This window comes from Camelus ferus, chromosome 8 (genome assembly GCF_009834535.1).
Source record: "Camelus ferus isolate YT-003-E chromosome 8, BCGSAC_Cfer_1.0, whole genome shotgun sequence".
In the NCBI taxonomy this organism is placed as follows: Eukaryota; Metazoa; Chordata; class Mammalia; order Artiodactyla; family Camelidae; genus Camelus; species Camelus ferus.
This window is the reverse complement of record NC_045703.1, coordinates 11,102,894-11,125,495: the sequence shown is the minus strand read 5'-3', so window position 1 is coordinate 11,125,495 and position 22,602 is coordinate 11,102,894. Positions and strand designations below refer to the sequence as shown.

At 37.6% G+C, this 22,602-nt stretch overlaps 1 protein-coding gene and 1 long non-coding RNA gene across 6 annotated transcripts in view; both read left to right on the top strand.

The window, feature by feature from the left end:
• ADGRB3 (adhesion G protein-coupled receptor B3) overlaps positions 1-22,602 on the top strand; it is a 685,483-nt gene that overhangs the window by 162,495 nt on the left and 500,386 nt on the right. The window lies entirely within an intron of this gene.
• On the top strand, positions 14,151-22,383 carry LOC116665263. Its single transcript, XR_004321795.1, has 3 exons — positions 14,151-14,160; positions 19,073-19,076; positions 21,494-22,383. It is a non-coding gene; the product is annotated as an uncharacterized LOC116665263 (long non-coding RNA).

Here is a 22,602-nt window from a genome sequence, read left to right as displayed (position 1 = left end):
AAGTCCAAATCCATGGTCTTTCCATCTTTGTTCTCATTCTCTTTATTTCCCTCCAGTGTTCAGTGTCCCATGTGACCTTCTTTCATGAAATACTTCCCATGTCTTGTTTTAAGAATATGGATTTTCCCAGTGTCCTCTCCCACTTTTCTGAGTTTTCCCCTCCCTGTTCATTAGAAGCTGAATGTCTAGTTGGATGTGCCCCTCGTGAAATATTATCCATGGCTCCTCATTACTTACGTAATAAACTTCGTGGCCTTTCTCTGTCATAATACTGACTTTTACACAACCTTTTCGAGCCAGAACACCTCCAAAATGCCCCTCACTCATTCCTCCAGACCTTGGATTATGCTGTTTCTCTGTCTAGAATGCTGTCTCATACTTTCCAACTTGAGAGAGTCATGCTTATCTTGCAAATTATCCCCCAGATGTCACTTCCCCCGTGCCACCTGCTTTCTCTAATTATTACGTGGAGAATTAGTCACTGCCTCTGCTGCCTTAACACTTTTTATGTGCATTACAAACTTTTGGTAATACTACATGTCATGTGTTGAAAGTAATCTTAAAACTGTCTCCTTCCCATTACACTCCTCCCTCAGTTCGGCTGGGGTCTCCATTAATCTTTACATTCACAGTGTAAGTGGTCACTAAGGACTGATTTATTTAGTAATTGCTTGTCCTCAATCAAAGCTCTCTGGTGAGGGGAATTCTACAATATTCTTCCATATCACAGATCTCTATAAAAGAATGAAGGAGATTGAATTAAAAAATAGTTTTTCTACAATATAAACGGTGAATTTGCAGTAATGAGGGAGAAAATCTTTATTGTCATTGCCACAACAAAATTAAATATTTTAAATAAATATTCAGAAATGCTTCTCAATATTTATTTTGCATGTCAGACCCATCACATTCAATTAATACTAATCGTAGCTCTTATTTTTTTCATCATTCATGATTTCTTATCTCAGACTTTTCTCTGATTTCTTATGTTCTATTAAATGTGTAGACCATGGTTCTGAAAAAAGGTCATATTAAAATGAGTCTATACGCTATGCATGCTACAGACTACAGTGTGAACATTTTACAGATGCTTAATCTCCCCCAAACACTGATCGCTCACCTGAGAGCTGTTTCTTTTCTCAGCCTGACTTGACTTGATTTACTCCATCTTGATAACGGGTGTAACTGAATGGTTGAGAAAACCCAACGTGGGCTAACTTCCGTCTTGTTTTACTTTATCCCATGAAAGAAACTTTCCTCCCTCAGGGGACCTTCTGGGAGTCTTTCATCCACTGAAGGCCTTGGGACGGGAGATAAAAATTCGGATTTTTAGCAACCGAATGGTGGGGGAGGAGGTGCTGGGAGCCTTCACCCCCCTGATCATATCTCAGTCCCAGGAACCAAGTCTGGTAGCTGCATAAGGCACTTCTGTGCCGGAGCTCAGCACAGTGGCTTTGTGTTACAGATGTAAATGAATGAATGATGACCATGGTAATTCTTTTTCATGCTAAAATTCATTATATTATATTCCCTTTTTTGTTTTAGGATTATAAGAGTGTTTACAAAATCAATGTTTATGATTTGACAAAATTAATGTATTGAGGTTAAGACGGATTATTTTTTAACCCCTGGGGATTTGGTTTCGCCATTTGAAACAAATATACAGACATCATGGCATTTCCTCTTGTCATAGAAATAAAATGTCCTTATGATTCCAATTGTTAACTTTTAATCTGAACACTTTGGTTTATATAATCACAACCCATATTCTTTTATAGTCAGTAAGGACCTGGCCCATCAGAGGTTCAGAAGTAAACAGGTACTTGATGTGAACTCCAGGATAAGCACTTAATATTTATAGATTACAACTTTGGATCTATGCACCTGAGTTCAGATTTTTAAAAAATTAAGATTATTAACATTTAAAGTGTTAAAAAAAAGAAAAAGCTCTCATAATTTCAAAACCTAGTAAATCACTGGCATTGATTTTTCCACGTTCCTCCCACAAAACTTTTATAACACTAAGTTGGAATCTTAGCATATATACCATTTTGTGTTCTGTGGATTCATATTTTGCCAAACAGAACTGTCCATGTTGTTAAAATTTTTATATTATTATTTAGTGGTTGCATAATCATCTAGAGAGCTGATATTCTAAAATTGACATAATACTTTCATTACTGTTTACTTACAAAATAATCACATTTATTATAGTTATAAATTAGCAAGCAGCCTGAATTGAAAAGAAAAAGTACTTATCTCTTCACTTCCCAGAGATGATGACAATAAATAATGGATATATTAGACTATATCTTGAACTTTTTATTGGAGTGTAGTCGGTTTACACTGTTGAGTTAATTTCTGATGTACAGCATAGTGATTCAGAGATATATATATATATATATATATATATATATATATATATATATTCCTTTTCATATTTTTTATTACAGGTTATTGAAAGGTATTGAATACAGTTTCCTGTGCTATACAATAGGACCTTGTTGTTTATCCATTTTATATATAGTAGTTAATAGCTGCAAATCCCAAACTTCCACTTTATCCCCTCCCCTCCCTTTTCCCCCCCGGTAACCATATATTTGCTTTCTATGTCTGTGAGTCTATCTCTGTTTTGTAAATAAGTTCATTTGTATTTTTTTTTTTTTAGATACCATGTAAAAGTGATATTATATGGTATTTTTCTTTCTCTTTCTGGCTTACTTCACTTAGAATGACGATCTCCAGGTCCATCCATGTTGCTGCAAATGACATTATTTTAGTCTTTTTTATGGCTGAGTAGTATTCCATTCCAGAAAGAAAGAGAGAGAAAGAGAGAGAGAGAGTTTTCTCTGGATATATACTCAGAAGTGGGATTGCTGGGTCATAGTTTAAGTCTATTTTTAGTGATTTAAGGAATCTCCATACTATTTTCCATAATGGCTGCACCAAACTACATTCTTACCAATACAAATGGCCAACAGGCACATAAAAAAAATGCTCAATATCGCTAGTTGTCAGAGAAATGCAAATCAAAACCACAATGAGGTATCACCTCACACTAGTCAGAATGGCCATCATTAAAAAGTCCACAGACGATAATTGCTGGAGAGGGTGTGGAGAAAAGGGAGCCCTCCTGTATCTTGACTATCTTACATATCTGTCTTCTTAACTATCTATACAAATATGCATACAAATATATATTATGTGTATTTCTTTAAAATGTGACCATATAATTTATAATAAAATTATACAGATTATAATCAGAAATTTTGCTAATAATATATTATGATCAATTTTTGTATCTATAAATCAGAGTTTTCTGTGTAGCATTTCCCTTTTGGAATATAGCATAGTTCCCAGTTTTAGAAAATACTGAATTTGTGGCAGTGCTATGGTAAGCACGCATATCATTACACAGTTGTCTTATTAGTTATTTAACATAAATTCCTAAAATTGGGTTAAAGGTATGCATATTTTTAAGGCTTTGGTAGCTATGGATTAGACAGCATCAAGAAAAAGTTATACAAAGTTATATTCCTAACAGCAAGGATGTGACACAACTTAGTCTTTTTGAAAATTTAAAAAGAACTCTTTGGCATAAATTGCTGAATTTACTTCAACATGTTACAAAATAACAAAACCCAATTTTAATTATAGATAAGGCAAGAGATCTTGGCTGTATTAGATTAGTTCTCATATCACATTGAGACAAGTACTAATTTCTTCCCGCATGACAGTGCAGTGATGTATTTTCTGCTTGCCACTCGGCCATGAATTCCAAAATAAGAGTAGAGACCGCGCGGTGACGATGCACAGCCAGTCGCATCCCTTAGCCTGTAGATGGAGTTCTTTCAAATTAAGAATTTAAACAAACGTTTAGGTGTATTTCACTTAAGTGAGGGCCCAGAAATCTGTGAAACGTTAAAAAAAAAAAACCAAACCTAGTGTTTTTTCCTACTTGGGTACTGTGCCGCATTACCAGTGGAGCCACTTCTAACAGCTCAGTTAGTTAAATGTATGGTTAGTTAATAGTTGAAAGGATTTCATGGACTGAGAGTTATGAAAACATTTAAGTATATGAATTTCCATTTGCATTCCCTTTAATACCAAGTCACAATAACTTTGATGGACCTTTACGAAATCTCTGAAATATTTCTAAAATTAGTTCAATGAGAAAATTTCAAGTTCAGGTGGATCTAATTTCCTTTTTATTGCTGAAAAACTAAAGTCAAAATAAAATTAAGTCAGGCCCTGCGGATTCCAGGATGATAGCTTCAGACCTGGCATTTAGCAGCGTTGAAAGGCCAGGCACGGGGTGGCATATGGCTCAGTGGTAGAGCGTGTGCTTAGCATGAGCAAGGTCCTGGGTTCAGTCCCCAGTACCTCCTTTAAAAAAATAATAAAGAAGAAAAAACTTTTAAATAGAAATCCAGTGAAAGGGAGGGGAGTTTGTTTTGGTGATTTCATCCATCATCTTGTCAGCTGGATACAAAACAGAGATTTGGCTTCTATTTCAGGTAGCATCTCTGGAACCGTTCTCAATCCTACATTCTTGTTACCTATGTAGTCTGGCAAGACAGAAATACCTTACTTTTCAAAACCTTTCTTTTGCATAACTATGCATTTACTGCACTTAGGACTTTTTTCAAATCTAGTCCATTTTCAATATTATGCAGTTTGGATCCTTTTTTTTTTTTTTCCTGAACAGTTATTTTTGTCACAGAAGTACTCTCTGCCAGGAATGGTTAAAATGGATATATCCAGTTAGACTTCACATACAATAATAGTGTATTTCATAATACCCCTCAGAATGCGTTAACCTCCATGACATACTATACAAGGTGACTCATTAAAAAGTACATTTTGTGTCTATTCAATGATGAGTGTCATCAGGAAGGAGGAGGAGAAAGGAAAGGATGAAAAGGAGGAGAGGAAGAGAAAGAAATAAGATGAACGCCTGATGAGTAAAAGAATGTCCTTGCCTAGGCAGCTGCTATCAGAGAATTAGCTACAGTGGCATTTTTCCAAGTGTGGTCAGAGGACCACCTGCAAACGGATGACACTGTGTGCTTGTTAGAAGCAGAGCATCCTGCCTGCTCCTCCTTATCTGCTAAGTCAGATTCCCTTGGGAGGGAGCTCAGGGATCTGTATTTTTCCTGAGCACCGAAGATGATCTTGTGCCCACTGAAGTTTTAAATCTCTTGAACTAAAGTGTAAAGTTAATTGAAAATTCTGACCCATAGCCTGATTTAAAAAGATTGTACTGGCTTGGAAAATCTGCTCGTATATTATGACTTGTTCTCAAGCATTCAGAGCGGTATAAATGCACAGCACCCTGTCAAGCATTTGGAATGGTATAAATGCATGGGATCCTCTAAGAAAATAAATTTTTTATAGAGAAAGCATTGGAAAGCGGAAACTGATGGGGACTCATTCACCCTATATTCTCAGTACTGTTGTAAGACTCATCTTTGAAATGCAAGCAGGGAGGATATTAGGATAGAATGACTATTCACTTACAGAGTGTTTTTCTTTCAAGAGAATCTTAAATGATGAGTGTAATTAATGTTTAAGTAACACAATAATTAAGCATGTAGGTATAGCCTCTCTCTGAATTGCTGAAGCATACAAATTATTTTAAGAATTTGAATATCAAATGCTGCTTGCATGCCAACATGTTTACTATAAATTTATTGATGTGGGAACACAGTTTGTCCAGGCAAATAGTGTAAATACAATCTAAATAACATAATGGTCGTTGACCATTGGTAATAGTGATTTTTCTTAAATTAAAAAAAAATACATTTGTAGGCATATTTTAATTATGGCTTCTGAGAATAGAAGCCTGTTTCTCTATTTATGTAATTTAAATAAATTTTCTGATCTCAAGGGAAAAAAGTAGTGTGAAAAAACAAGAGATGAATTCCCAGCCCCAAAGGTCAAATGCTAATTTTGGATTTCCTTCATTTAAGAAAATACTACCAATTTCAGTGTCAAAACTATTGATTATTAATGAAAAACATATTTGCTATGGAGCTGTTTTTGACTTGTACATTTTAATCTCTGGTAAAAACATATTAATCTCTGCCTCTTTTCCCTCCAATGTCTGAAGCTGAATCACAACACAGGGACGTAATGCAAATCAAGACAATTCTTTCCAAAGCTCTGAAAATTTAATGTCAAAAAATACATATTTTAGCATACATTATTTAGTGAAAAGTTCACTTTTATTTCTTATGCAAAAGTGCTCTAAGCTTTGGAATAAGAGAATTTTGTGGGTTCCTGGTTTTACCGTGTGATTTAGAAGTTTTAACTTCCTCATGGGTGTCCGGAGGTGTTCACGTTTGTCTTCTACTGGTCATTGCACCAATTTCATTTCCATTTTATTGTTGTTATGATTATGAGTATGATTATGATTACCCTAGGCAGGCGCATAAATGAAAATCACTCGAAGGGTCAGTCAGTGACCAGCACCTTACTCGGAGGCTGTGATTCCTGGGAGCAGTGGGCCATGTCTGCTCCCTAAGGGAGAATGGAGTCATGTTGTCTGTAACTTAGGATGGCCCATAAATGCTTCTGAAAACAGTCACCACCACCTTCACCAACAGCAGCCCACTAAGAATCCCTGCCCCGGGCACAACCAGCGATGGCAAAACCTTGAGCCACTTCTGATGGACATGGGCTGGCAAGAAGCAGGGGCTTATCCCCAGATGGCTGAGTTGTTGGTTTTTGAGGTGCAGGACACCGACTTCTAGGTCTCACTGTCACTAACACATTGATTTGGAGAAAGTCAACTGCTCTTGCCAGACCTGTTTTCTCCTTTGAGGAAAAGTGGTTGGAAGTAGATGATTCTTAATGTTTTCTCTGGTTGTACAAAACCCGTGGGAGGGTGAGGAAAATGCAAAATACGTGGTGGTGAATAAACAATGATCAGATCACAATGAGACTGAAAGTGAATAAAAATTAAGGAGGCTAATTAGAAAAACATGATAAAAATCAAAATATGAAACTTCTTTGGGACAGAAATAAAACAGGTTGTGAGAATGACAGGAAAGGAATTTTGAAAGTGTCCTTAAAAGTATAAGGCATGTCTCTACTGGAGAAAGGTTTGTGCAGGTCTTCTGCCATTTCGGGACTGGGTTGTTTGTTTCATTGTTATTAAATTGTGTAAGCTGTTTGTATATTCTGGGGATTAAGCCCTTACCAACCACATAGTTTGCATATGTTTTCTCCCATTCCATAGGTTGTCTTTTCATTTTGTTTATGTTGTCCTTTGCTGTGCAAAAGCTTATACCAAAAAAAAAAATTTTTTTTAAAGGATACAAACTTATTTACAAAACAGAGACAGACTCATAGACGTTGAAAATAAACTTACGGTTAACAGAGGGTGAAAGGGAGTGGGAAGGGATAAACTGGGAGTTTGGGATTTACAGATACAAACTACTAAATATAAAGTCGATGAACAACAAGGTCCCACTGTATAGCACAGGGACTAGAATAATTAGATAGCTTTTTAAGACGATTTGAGAGAATATTTCACTTCTGTGAATAAAGTTTGCTTGTCTTTTTGTTGAGAGGAAAAAAGTATCAGGTAGTGAACACTGGTAGAGGGATCAAGTCAAAAAGAAAGAATAGCAGTATTTTTTTCTAAACTTCTGTGTGATTAGATAAAAAGAAAATGAATAAAATAATATTTTAAAAAGGTGCTTTTCAACACATCTGCTTTAGGAAATTTTAACCATGCTTTTTAAATTATTTAACAAAAATGACAATGTGGATTCATTCTGTAGTTTCTCACCATTTGCTTTTTATGAGGGTTATTGAAAATATAAAAATCATCTTCCAAAATTGATTAAAATCAAACAACTCCACTTAACCTCACATGGTCAGTAAATTCTTAATATCTGAATACACTGCTACACTCTATCTTAAGATCAACTTCTATTACTATTTTTGTGCTTTTGAATTGTACTCTTTTATTTACAAGGATAGGAACAGTTTAATTCCTGGGCACTTGCATTTTCTGTGTATGGGACGTCTGTTGAGTTTTCTACATCTCTATATATAAACAAACCAAAGTATGTAAGTTTGTATTTGGCATAAATCGTATGGATCTGATTAGGATTTATATTTTATGGGTTTTTTTTTTTTATTATTCAGTGTTGGATCTCACCATCATGCCAAGTCAATTAATTTTTTAAAGTTACTGATGGAACATCACGGTGGACAAGGCACTTTTCAAGTGGAAGAAACATGATAGAAGATAGATACAGAGATGGACAGATGATGACAGACAGACTTATACATACACAAAACTGACATATTATTCAATGTGTAAATATTTTTGAGTGGTTGAGTCAGTGAATATGCTAAGGATTTAGCAATTTAGTGAGGAAGAAATCATTTTTAGTTGCAGTTGATAAAGAAAAGATTGTAACAGCAGAATTAGAATTATTTGGCCAGGGTTGGACCTGGGCTTTGAACCCAGGGTTCTTTAAAAATTGAGTCCGGGGAATCTAAATGCTCTTAGCATCCTATGAGTGGCCCGGAAGTATAGAGGGAAGATGAATACGAGTATGAGTTTGCAACATGTAAAGCGGTTTTGGGGTGACACCAAGGAGATTAGTAGATGAGCCTGTGTATTAACAGCAACCTCATATGAGAAGAGGTGTATGTGGTTGGGACCCAGTTATAAAGAGCCTTCAGTGCCAGGTTAGCAGAAATGTATCCTGTGGGCACCAGAAAGCTTAGGGATAATAGAAATATTTACACTATTACTGGACTCTCTGTTCCGTTCCGTTGTCTGTTTTTGTGCCTGTACCAACACTGTTTTGATTCCTGTAGCTCTGTAGTATTGTCTGAAGTCTGGAAGGGTTATTCCTCCGGCTTCATTCTTTTTCTTCAGTATTGCTTTGTTAATTCTGGGTCATTTGTGATTCCATATAAAATTTTAGGATTATCTGTGTTAGTTCTGTGAAAAAATGTCCTGGGTAATTTGATAGGGATCCCATCATATGAGTAGATTGCTTCGGGCAGTGTGGCCATTTTAACAATGTTCATTCTTCCAATCCAAGAGCATGGGGCATCTTTCCATTTCTTTAAGTCACCTTTAATTTCCTTTATCAATGTTTTGTAGTTCTAAGATATGCTGAGGTTAGATTCATCTGCCTTAATTCTTATTTCTGATTTTACTTTTTAAAAAAGAATAACTACTTTGTAAATATGTGTACTTCCTAGAGTTTAAATACATTCCTGTATTAGATGATTCTGTTAATTGCCAACTGTAGTGGAAGAATTTTAAGTATTTTAGTAGTGCTTTACAGATAACAGTAACTGTCATAGCTATCCTTTGAGTCTTGCCTAATATGACCATTCCTTCGGGAATGACAGTACAAGTCAGTGGCCTGTGTAGCAAGCACGTTAAGGCTTCTCATCAAGCAGGGTCATTTATTAGGTGCTTAACTGTGAACGTTGCTCTCACCAGGCAAGGTACCAAGATTGCTACTTAGGGGTTCTTTAAAAGTTGAGTCCAGGGAATCTAAACGCTCTTAGCATTCTCTAAATGGCACACTACTTCTGCACCCACTGGGCTAAATTGTGCTTGATAGTATCAGCTGAATATGTTGAATAGTCACAGTTACAAGCAGCCTTCCAGAAATACCAGATACTGGACCTATTATTACCGCGAAGCAGGTACGTAGGCTCACATCAACTTAGCGCCTGCAGTAACCAGACAGTGCAAAGGATTTGACTTGCCATGAATGACAGAATGCTTTCTTTTGCATTTGTTAGCCAATCCTTCAGGGCCCTTTCCTCAGATGCTCTAAGTGATCACTACACAATTTAAGTTAGAACTTAAATTTCAGTTCTTTTTTTTTTTTTTTTTTACTTTTTCCAAAATAATATTCTCAGTATTATTTATTATTGATAGCACATGACTTCACTTCTTAACATAATTAAGAAAAAGAGATTTACTTCTTCTTTTTTAGGATAAAGTTGGTTTGCTTTTATTTTTTCCCCCTTTTCAGTTTTATTATGTAGAATTATTAGAGTTCGACTGCACATACCCATTATATTGCATGTAAATACATATCTACAGTATACTGCACATTTTTTTTAGTTTACATATATGTACTAGTTATTGTTTCTAAGAACAGATTAGATCTCTAGCTTTTTAAACTTACATAGTTATCAAAGGAATAAAGCCAACTACAAAATAAGAATCAACAGAATGTGATAATTCAATTTTAAAGGACAGTCAAATGTGCTGACACATATTCAAGAAATCAAAATAATAATTAGTTCACTTGTGGCCTTATTATTATTGCGATTATTTTTTGGACTCCTCATATAAGTGATATCATTTGGCATTTTTCTTTCTCTTTCCAGCCCACTTCACTTAGAATGACAGTCTTCAGGTCCATCCGTATTGCTGCAAATGGCGCTATTCTGTTCTTTTTTATGGCTGAGTAATGTTCCATTGTATATATGTACCACATCTTCTGTATCCAGTCATCTGTTGATTTCAGTTCTTACACTTTTCCTTTATGATACTCACAAACTAAATACTGAATCTCGAAAGATGGGGCTTCTTTAGCTTTGAATCTTAATATAAGGTAACTATAGCATTGGCATTATTAGCCAACAGGCTAAATTTGTCAAAGCCAACTGAAATTGTTGAATTTTTATGAAACAGTTAAAACGACAGCATTCTGTCTAATTGTGTTGAGTTAGGAGATTCTTTGTATCAACTTCCCAAAGGAAATATTTATTTTCTTTAGTGTACTTTTTGTTAATCCAAAAACACTTTCAGCACTCAATAGTCAGCTTTCAAGATACCCACATCTGACTGATTTAACTGTCAGGAATACTTACATATGTGTGTGAGTATAAGTGTGTCTGTAGTCCTTATGTGAAATAATAATTCCCTGAAGACTCTTCCTGGATAACAAAACTCAGCCAAATGAAAAAAATTACTGGCCTTAAACATATTTTGCATATATAATTACACAAAATAGTCATATGTTAGAGTTACACAGCCAAAAATATTCCAGAAAACTTTAATATTTGTATTCCCTTACATATTTCCAAAAAGGGTGTAATGATTTGGTTGATAAACACTCTGCCATATTTGACACTTTTTTTAAAAGTCATAATATTGCACATAGTCACATTGCTCGATTTATTTACCAGCCTCAAAATCATTTTATATTTTCTTTTAGAGCAGTATGAAGCTTTTCAGCTGCAAATTATTATCCTACTTGGAAATAAAGAACTTCTAAAATCTCTTGCAGTTTCTCTGAAATAATAATGGCCCAATATATCATAATTCTAGGCTGCAAAAATCCTTTGGAACAAAATATTTTAAGAGAAGATTATGGTAACAGGAGACAATTGCCTTTTGACATTACAATTTATCTAGTAAAGTTAAGAAGCCTTTAAATAGGATCTATTCATGGTATTTCAACTTCCTTTCCCATTTGTTGGTGTATATGTGCTTTTGGTTTTTAAACTGGCTTTGATAAAACTGTGTATTTTGAAAGAAAACCCTCAGTAATGTAGATGGTCATGGGGAAGGTGTCTTCCAGCATCCTTTCTTCTGTTTTTGGCTTTGAAAGTTCCTGAAGAATAAAAATCCATCCCTGAAAGAAAAGCAGAAGTCAAAGATCGAATAAAATTAAATACAGTGGACAAAAGCTTCTACTTGAAAGTATTAGTTGATATATGAAAAGAAAAGGTTATTTAATTGATTTTAAGTTAGCCAACTAAGTTAAATGGACTTTGAATAACCAATTTAAGCACTCTTTAATATACTGAGATGTATTTGAATCTGAAATAGACCTAGAAATCTCTAGTTTGGGACAAGTATCCAATGCTTATTGGAATAAAAGTTACGATTATTTATTATTGTGAAAATGATTAAGAATCTGTACTGAGTTGTGACACTGTTAAATGGAGAGTTATTAGAAAGCATAACAGAGAGTACTAATATCTAATTATATGCAATTGATTTGTAATTAGCTCTACAGGAGTGCAAAAATAATTCCTGCAGTATTAATGACAACCAGATCAGAGAGGAAAGCATTTTTTTTTTCACTCCTTGCTCTAATTAGTTTGGTTTGCGAATTCTTATTTATGAAACAAATATTTATCTTCCTCTAAATGCTATGGCCCCCAAGCTACCTTTCCTTGCATGAAACTTTCAGGTGTCTTCTCCCTACTTTGCCTTAAAGCTCTTCTTGTAATCACACAAAGGCTACAGCGAATGAAAAAAGAAAAAAAAAAATAGACCCAGTCCTAAACAAGTGATTATTTGTAAATTATTTGTCAATGGCATGGATGCTTCTTCCATTCCCCTAAATCACGAGTTTCAGTCCCCTTCAGTGTAAGCAGCCTTCAGGGACCCTTGGGTTCATCAGCACCAGATCCCCAGCCCACCCAGCCTGCCCTCCTCAGTGTGGGATTTTGCTTTTCATGACTCCCATGGCTCCATCAAACTCACAACTCTGTTGGGTACCATTCCATGATGTCATTCTAAATTTCTTGTTGGCATCTCACTAATCCCGTATGAATCCACTAAGTACTATTCTCTCAGATCTTACTTGAGAAGTATATAGAGACTCTTTACTCTTTTCTAACCCAGAGAGACCTGTGAAGATAACCCCTGGCTTTCATCTTCACAACACCAAATATCTTTTATAAAATATACTTGTCTTCCCTATCTTTATTTCTGAACAGTAAATACCTGTTTTGCTCAACCTCTATCTTCCTCAGTGGCCACTATTCCACTTGGCCACTACCGACATTTTAAAAATATTTGTTGAATACATGAAGAGAAGAAACACTCAGTATCTATCTGATATAAATACCAATGAGCACAAGGAACTACATTCAATATTTGTAGTGACCTATAATGAAAAAGAATACAAAAACGAATATATGTATGTATCTACATGTATGACTGAAACATGATGCTGTACACCAGAAATGGACACATTGTAACCAACTATACTTCAATTTAGAAAAAAAGAAGAAAGAAAGAAAACACGCCACAAGCAAAGGTTTATCAACTATGAGGTAATAAATGGTGAAAAGTTGCTTCTTTCTGTTTGTCCTTCTGTGTATGAAACTTGTGACTGTATGTTACATTTCCTCCCTTTAAGGCAGTCATTTTATTCTTCTAGCTAGTTTTTTTCTCCCTACCTTGAATACTCTTTTCCAGCTGGGACCCCTGTCTAGTATAAAAAGACGGCTGAATGTGGTATGATACTAGAATGCTAAAAGAGTACTTTTAAGCGTACAAAAGTCCTGTGTATAGAAAATGTATATAGCAAAGCACCCAGCAACACCCAAAATGCCTCCGTAAAATGCATCTTCTCATCATCCTTAAGAGGGTTGCAAGTTTTAGCAAAAATGTTTGTAAAGTATCTGGGATAGAGCCTTGCGTCCACGGTGAAGCCCCCAATACATTGTAGCTATGGCTGTGTTTCATGCTGCTTTTCAAGCCAGGTGCAGTTGTGAGTAGCAGGGAGGCAATCAGAAAGAGTGGTTATCACACACAGAGGAAAGGTGTATAGTAGAGCTTTGAGGAAAAAAAAAAAAAGAGTTAATGATCTGGTCTCCCCATTTCTGTTGCCACCTACCTGCTCATTGCTGTAAAGGGACTGTCCTGCTTGTCGTTGAAATGTTTAGTGTCATGATTTGTATCTGTGGCTGGAGGTGAAAGGAGCTAGAAGAGAAAGTGATTAACTGAGTTATTCTTTTTTATTGTTATTTTTTAAGCAGCCAAAGCTTAGGGAATAGACTTCTGTTCTAGGACCTGGGGCCTGTTCCTTCTCCTCTGCCATGTTAGGAGAGATACTCACAGAACAAAGGCTTTAGAGAAGGAAGAATGCAAATCCCAGGCATGGTTCTCTGGGCTGTCAGCCTCTCCATCTGCACACTCTCCCTGCAGTGAGAGCGGAAACCAGCACAGACGGTTTCCTGGCTCACACCTTTAATGTCACCACTCCTTCGTGTAAAATCGGCAGCTCGGTGCCCACCTCCATTAGTGGGATTGAAGGAGCGAGAGAGAGACCGGCATCCAGCAGCCTGCACGGGACCCGGCATGTCCTTCCCCCTCCTCTTCCCTTTCCAACCCTCCGTCCACGCTCTTGCGATGTGTGACGACACTACTGGGGAAATGAAACAGCTTGACTTGCAGGGGGAGGTGGAAACTCAAAGGAGGAAATTTGGATTTCGAGCCAGTTGTGTAACTACCATGAAGCCTTTATTGGGAAGGAGAAAGTCAGTTCAAGTCCTGGCGTGGTTACACTAAGTATGTAGTCTGGGACCCTCCAAGAAATTTTGGACCTCAGTTTTCTCCCGTAGAATGTAGGTTTAGTTATTTATTACTTGCAGCTCTAATGATCTACTATTCCAAAATGAACGGTCAAGTCTTCCATCCCCAGACAGAGAGACACTAAGAAATGTCAGGACATTTTGCCAATACAACAATTTGAAACATGGAAAATTCAAGGACAAGAAAGCCTCTCCAGTCTTCATTTAATCTTCCAGACTTTCTCTCTTTCACATTCTTAAAGAAAACCCACTCGCCAAGGAAAGATAAATTTCAAAGAAGTCAGCAGTGTTTCTATAAAAGATTGATAAGTGCACGTTTCAGTATATAACACATTTGACTTAGAAGGAACAGAGCGCATGGCAGATGCTTCTTTATCCTGAAATTTCACAGCTGTCGTCTGTTGTAGCAATGATGGTGGAGTGAGTGGAATATTGTTTATTCCACTAAAGAAATTACGCAGCCTTCAGTATATAAAGACTTCTTTCATTTTTCTCACCTTTCTATCTGAAAGCAAAGGAACACACCTATCTTCGCAGGGAACCAGCTGCTCACTGCCAGTTCTGGGAGCTCTCCTTGACACTCGCACGCCCCTTTAAAATCTGGCTTTCACCAGTTTCACTCCGTGAAGGCTGCTCATTCCCACTGCAGTGACCGTCTAACTGCGTGCACGCTTTCCCTCTGTCTCCTCCTCAGCCTCTCTGCGCCACGTGGCCCCTTCCACCGTACATGCTTTCTGCTCTGCACTGCCCTGCATTTGCCATCATCCGTTGTCTCTGAAATTAGCCTGCCTTTGCGCTCCCGTCTGCAACTGGGGTGCATCCTCAGAGGACTGCTCTCCGTGTAAGTCCCCTTCTTGTTGTGTTCCTTCACCCTCATCCATGGAGTTCAGCTAGTACCTCTAGGGCCTCAACTCCAGAATCTCTATAAGTAATGCTGACATCTTCCATATATATCCAGCTGCTTCTGGGTATTTCTGCCAGCGGGTACCAACGGGCACCTCAAAGCCCTGGGTCCCGAGGCAAAACTCACTGTTTCCTCATGGAGATTTATTTCCCCTTTCTTTCTTATGCCGGTAATAGATGTCAGTTTGAAGTTGCAAAGCAAAACTTCACTTCCTCATTCCCTTCTGCCCCTTACTTGCTTTTGTGCAAGGGGATTTTCCTCCTCGTTTTCAAAGTCACTGCTTCTCTACTCCCCCGCTCTCACCATCCAGCTTTTGTTACCTGTCGCCTGAGCTGTTGTAATAAATGTGCTTATAATTGGTTCCACATCATCTCTTTTTCTGTCTCGATCCATCCTGCATCTCTGCCGGGCTAGACTTTTTCAAGATTCACGCTGATTGTATAATTGTCCTTCACTGTAGCTGCCGCTGCCTTCTGCGTCGACTTGGCATTCGAGGCCCTGCACAGACAAGCTGATCTGCCTTCTACTCAGTGCTTGCCTTCACGTTAGTTTATTTTAACCCTATTAGTTCTATCGCAGCCACACCCATCTCTCTACTTTGCTCACAGTTTCTCTTTTTATAAAACTCCCCCTACTTCTCTTCCTTCCTTCCTTCCTCTCTCTCTTCCTCCCTCTCTCCCTCCCTCCTCCACTCTCTTCTTTTTAGTTCTTTTGTCTATTCTTTTATTTATTCACTTGTCCACTTATTTGACAAAAAATTTAAAAAAACACTTTTAAGCATTTATTGTGTGCTGGGCACAGTTTGGAATACTGAGGCTAGAATGTTAGAACAAAGCAAAGACCATGTGTGATGCCCTGTTGCCTCTTATGGTTTAGACAGATGGCTCTCAGGTAACCACGTATGTGTGGTCAGGGCTGAGAAGATGGGGTCCAGAAGGGTGTGCAGCCCTCCTTCATAGGCCTGCTCTGTTGTCCGAGGCTCCCTTCAAATGCCACCTTATTCAGGAATCCTTTTCCCACAATTGGGCCAGGATGGAAATTTTGTGCCCCAATAATAATGCACATTTCATGAAGACAAGGATTTGGGGCAGTTTTTTTTTTCCTTTAATTATTGCATTCCAAGCACCTTAAGAAGAGGTCAATGTGAATGCTCTATAAATACTCATCAAACGAATGAATAATTGAAGCTCCCCATTCTTTGTTTTTACCTCGTCTCGTGGCATTTATATTACCATGCTTTATGCCTTGTTTGTTTATTTATATATTTATTTTATCCTCCCTTCAATCTGTAAGAACCAAAAAGGCAGGGGCTACACTTCACTTATTTTTCTAACCTCGCAATGGTGAACCCAGTGTAAAATACTCTCAAATATTTATTGAGTTGAATGGCAATATTCACTTACAGCTGTCTTAATGACTCAGATCCTTCTATGCAAATACTATGACTTATTACTTAGATACAAACATTAGTCAGTACTGTTGTTGTGTATTGAGATTGGTCTCATTTTGCCGCTTTGCAATATATTTTCAACGGCGTGACTTAATGCCTCAGCTGTTTATTATTTGTTTCTATAAAAATTGTGTTAATTGAAATGGACCATATATGTATTTTGTTTCTGTAAAAATGTTGTGTTGGTTGAAATGAACCATATATATATATATATATATATACACACACACACACACACACATATATATATAAAATCTGCCTTTTTCAAAAAAATCTTTTCAAATTCCAGTATAGTGTTATATAAATTAAAAGGGCTTAGGACAAGATTGATAAGTTTTAGTAAGCTCAATTGATAGCAAGGCTGCACTGTTCTGTTTAAACTTTTGTTGCATTAGTAACATTATTTATAAATTTCTGACATGGATCTTACTAAGAAACAGAACAATTTAGTATTATGATGCAACTGGACAACTGGAAAGCTACAGATAGTAGTTGTTAAAATGTGGATTGTGTTTAGTACGTGTCTCACCCTCTTCTTAAGATGGAGATTAACCCATTTAATATTTTACAACTGTGGGTGTTCAGAACTATTATTGTCCACATTTACAGATGGAGTAACTGAAACACCCAGAGTTTATGTCAATTGTCCAACATCAGAGAGCTGGTGCGGCCACTAAGAGTGACTTCAGATTCTGTGCCCTTAGGAATGTTACTCCACTGGCTCTTGTATAGATGTATGTGCCTGTGAGCTGAGGAAAAGGAATGCCGATGGCATACAGAAAATAAAGAGATGAGAGGCTAACTTCAAGTACATTCCTAAGTATATCGTGCACAATTTAATACACAGCTTTTCATGTAACCAGTTCCATCATTCCCAAAATGATGAGTAGTAACAGTAAGGAGAGGGTGTAAAAAGAGGAAATATGGGGAAAAATGAAATAATTATTTATAATTTGGTATATACAATTCTAGAATGTATCAGAACACAGTGATCAGAAGCAGCCTGGTGAGATCTTTTTGATATTTGACAATCTGGCTCCTTTTTGACGACTTCCTTCTTTTCTCACATTTTGTTCCATTTGAAATACCTATTATTTGATATATTTGAGACGCATTGTCAAATAAGAATAGTTTAAAAATGTTCTTCAAATAGGGTTATTGTGTCCTCTGAAAGCCAATATTCCTATTGTTTAGCAGTTTTTCTTATTACAATTCAAAAGCTGCCATTCAGGGTCTGTCTGATATCTATTTGAACTACCAGATCTCCAAAGGATTTACCCAAGGAATAGTTCATCATGCAGCTAAAAATATATATATATATATATATATATATATATTTTCTCTGTAGAAAGTTTCAGATTTAGAGCCTTGGACTATACCTCAAGAAATTCTATAAGCGATCTTGAGAAATGGGATTTGTCATCCAAGCATTTTATGAGGCATTTCATTTTAGATCTGAATTAAAGGGCTTTCTGGTCGTTAAAGGTAGTGACAGTTTGAAGAGGCTTTGCTGGCACTAAGTTAAGTGTCTCTGGAAGTATCATTTCCTTTTACATCTGACAAGAAAGCCATATTGGTTTCCAAGCTAAAGAATAAGTTATTCCCCTTCTAGGAATCCAACTGGAAGACATAAACATAAAGCACAAAACGTTGTACGCACAGAGGTGATTGCTACTCTCAAGAAGTTCATGATAACTGCAGAAGTCCTTTGCAGGGGCAGAGGCAGGCGGATTTTGTTCATCTGCACTGTGGAATATTACAGAGTCACTAAAAGGTGCTATTAATGTTCAGTGAGAGTTTTAGAGCACAAAATCCTACAGTCAGTACGACCATGATTCTGGGCACAGGGGAAAATAGAGCAAGTCAGCGTGGATACTTGTCATGCTTTAGAAGGTTTTACATTTTGAATGAGAAGTTACTACTTTTATGATGGAAAACATGAATTTGCTGTTATAGCAAGTTCTCCTTACCTTTTGAAAGCTTACAGAAGGGGGAGGGAGGGAAGGGAAGGGAATGGAAAATATAGATAGATGTTAATATTCTATGATTTATTTAAACGTGGAAATGCTTATTAAGGTCATGCAGAAGAAAATAGGTTTTCCTGTGTTCTGGTTCTTGGTTTTTTTAAGACCTTCATGATAAATAATGATAAATATTTTTTTCTGTCATGAAAATTTCTTCCAGCTGTTCACAGGATTATTTTTCTAAGAACTCTTCATATTTTGGTTAATAATGAAGCCAGTGACTCGCAGTCTTGATGCAAAACTAATCACACTTGATGTGCTTTGTTATATGATGTAGGGAGAAGTTCGAGAGGATGTTTTGAATGTGGGAGTCACGTTATAAAACAGGAAATGAAACCTCATTGCTTTATTAAGCTAGGTGATCATTACTTCATTCTCTCAAGTTAGAAGTTCCACCAGTGAGTTTCCTTTAACGGTAAACTTTCTCAGGTTTTTTATAAAATACCAAAATATTCCCTCATTCTTGTATGATAATTTAGTTAGATATTCAATTTTATGTTATTTTCTCTGAAAACTGAAGATTTTAACCCCACTATCTTCTGATTTCTGTTGTTTCCGTCTTGTCTAACGGTTATTCCTGCATAGGATTTTTCCTTGACAGCTTTTGATTTTTTTTCTGATTGTCTTCGTGGGCTGAAGTTTTAGTGCCCTGTGCCTAGCCGTGGGGTTCTTTATCACCGTATGGCTTGCTCTAGATTGCCTTCTTGCATCTGAAGTTTCATGTCTTTCATCATTTATGAGACTATTTTTTTCCGTTTTCACTTTGAACATGTCGCATCGTCCATTGTACCAATTTTCTTATTGTGAAACTCATTTTAGAGATAGGCAGGACTCACCCTGATCTCCGTGTCTCCTAGCCTCTCTCTGTATTTCCGTTTCTTTAAATTTCTATGAAGAATTTCATCACATCTTTAGCTACATCTTCTAAGTGATGACTTTTCACACCGTGATTAACCTACTGTTTTCACCATTCCCTGCACCTTCATTTCCAAGACTATTTTTCTTTCTATAACTTCCTCTAAAATCAGCTTTATTGAAGTATCTTTTACAGAAGATAAACTTTCCTGATTTCAATATCATGGATATAATAAATATATGTAATCATAATGGGAAGCTTTTTTATCAGTTATTTTTGGGGTTTTTTCCCCTAACATGTCTCATCATTTTTAATAGTATCTTATTGCCTTCACATATTTCCATTCATTATTTGAGTCTTGAGCATTTAAACATGTTTGTTTCTTGATATGCACCCAGTTAGTTCTATAATCTGGACCTTTTGTGGTCTAATTGTGGCTGCCTTTTTGGTTTGGTTTGTTTTTGATGACTTAGAACACTCAGTGGTGGCTTTGCTCCCTGTGTGTTTTGTCAATGTGCACAGTGAGTGCTTGTTTTTGCACATTTTCAACTGGCAGTTTTTGCCTGATCTTTACTGTGGATATGTTCTTCAAGGGAGAGTCTGCGTTTGTTTTATCTACGTGCCCCACAGGTATCCAAGATCACTGTAAAGTTTTTATTGGGTAATACCTCACGCATAAACAGAATTTTCAAATACATAGGGGGAAGCGTACATATGTATCAGATGTCATATGTAAATAAAACATGATAATGAAATGAATGCCTCTTTCTCTCCCCACAGATCGTGTCCTCTTTTACAATAACTTTCCAGGACTAACCATCCACTCTGGTGGGCAGGTTCCTCCCTATGTTTGTGCCAAAAGTTTTTTTCTTGAGGAAATCATTTGTTTATGCATTCAGCAGGTAGTGATTAAATGCCCATTCTAAGTGCTGGGAGCAGAGAAATGAGCAAAACAGATGGAATCCTCTGCCCTTAGAGAGCTTACATGCCAGTAGGGACAAGGTCATACACTTAGAAGGAGTCAGTAACACACACGACTTGTCCGACAGGAGTAATTGCTACAGAGGAAAAAGCAGAAGAGTTATAGAGAGTGTTCGTGGGGGCAGGAATTAGACTTTGAAATTTATGCCTTCAAATTTAGAGTCTGGCAGGGCCTCGCTGAGAAGACAGACTTGAAGAGGGCGAGGAAGTGAGTCGGGAAGTTGTATGGGAAAATAGTGGAGGCAGAGGGAACGGAAACCACCAGCCCTGCAGGGGGTTTAGGACAAGGAAGGGTGTGGGCATCGGATCTGCCGGAGCAGAGAGATTACAGAGAGATTCAGCAGCAGGGGAGGTCGGGTCTGGAACAGGGGCCAGACCGTGTAGACACTGGAGGAAGCTTGGCTTCAACTCCAAATGGAACTGGGAAGCTATGGAGGGTTTTGAGAAGAGAAATGGTGTCATCTGATTTGTCTTAAAGGGATCGAGATGCTGGAATTAGTCAAAGATAAAGTGGGAGGACCTGCCAGGAGGCCACTGTAGTGGCCCAGAGGGCAGATGGTGATTCTTCCGGAGTGGCAGCCATGGAGGTGGAGAGAAGGGGCCAGATTTGGGGGTTACTTTTAAAGGACAGCCCACAAGACTTGCCCGTGGGTGGGTTGTGCGATGTGAACAAGTGGAGCGTCCACACTGTTTCTGCTCCTGGGCACCACCAAGGGTGGGCTCACTGCCAGCTGAGACGGGAGGAGAACAGGACGCCCGCGATCTGGAGAGGAAGCTCGGTTTGGGGAACGTTCAGCTGATGCTGCCGGCCAAAGTGGTAAGGGTAGAAAGGAGATGAATTTCTAGGATTGAATCCCGGGGAGCTCTATGTTGTGAGGTTTAGAGATGAGGGGAAACTGGACAGGTGAGTTGGAATCGAGCAGGTCACTTAGGAGAAGGAAAGCCACAAGTGTAGCATCCTGAAAAGAGGACAGTGATGCCGTGACAACTGGGCTGGTGCTGCTGACAGCATGGAGATGGGGACGGTGACTTGACCGCAGCATTGTAGTCGGGAGGGCGGGTTTAAGGCTGACTGGACTGAGTGCAAGAGAGAAAAAGAAGAAATGAGCTGATTCTTGTTTTGTTTTTGTTTTTGTTTTTTAGCAAAGCAAGAAAATGGGGCCATAATGAGAGAGGAAAGGGGGATATAAAGGGTTTTATTTGGGTGGTGAAAACAGCATGTTTGTAGAGGGGAAAAATTGAAGAGAGAAGAACTGATGCTGCAGGAGAAGGAAGGGAGATTACTGGGGCTTCGCTCGAGAATAGAGGGGGCGGATGGATCTAAGGCAGCGTGAGCGTTGGAGCCTTTGCTGAGGACCCAGAGGGCTTTGGCTTCAAAGGATGTATTTTAAGGTGTTTCATGGATGGGTTTTTTTTTGTTGTTGTTCATATAGTCTGCAAGATTGTCAGAAACGGCCATATATTTTCCCAGATGCAATGTGTCATCTTTGGTAGCACAGCATGAAGCTGCCTACTCCAGCCCCCTTCTCTGTGGTCCAGCCACAGCAACCTCTCAGTCTTTGAAAGCCTCGTGTTTCCACTCACCTTTGCACCTGCTGTTACATCTGCCTCCAAGGGCATCCCCTCCATGGCTTCATTCAGCTTTCATAGCGCTTTCCGCAGATGCAACTTTCTGTTCAATCACATGCTCGCTGATTAACGCGTCTTTAACACTAGGCTTTAATCACATGAGCCTGGACCTCATCTCTTAGAATGTATAAAAAGCACACAGTAAGTATCTGCCATACAAAATAGATTAACAACATATATATACAAAATACATCAACAGCAAGGACCTACTCTGTAGCACAGGGAACTATATTCAATAGCTTGTAATAACCTATAATCAAAAGAATATGAAAAAGCATATGTGTATATACATATTTAAAACTGAATCACTGTACTGTACACCAGAAACTAACACCACATTGTAAATCAACTATATTTCAATTTTAAAAAATCACATAGCATACTGAGTAGCAAACTGACATTCACTATTTATTGATTA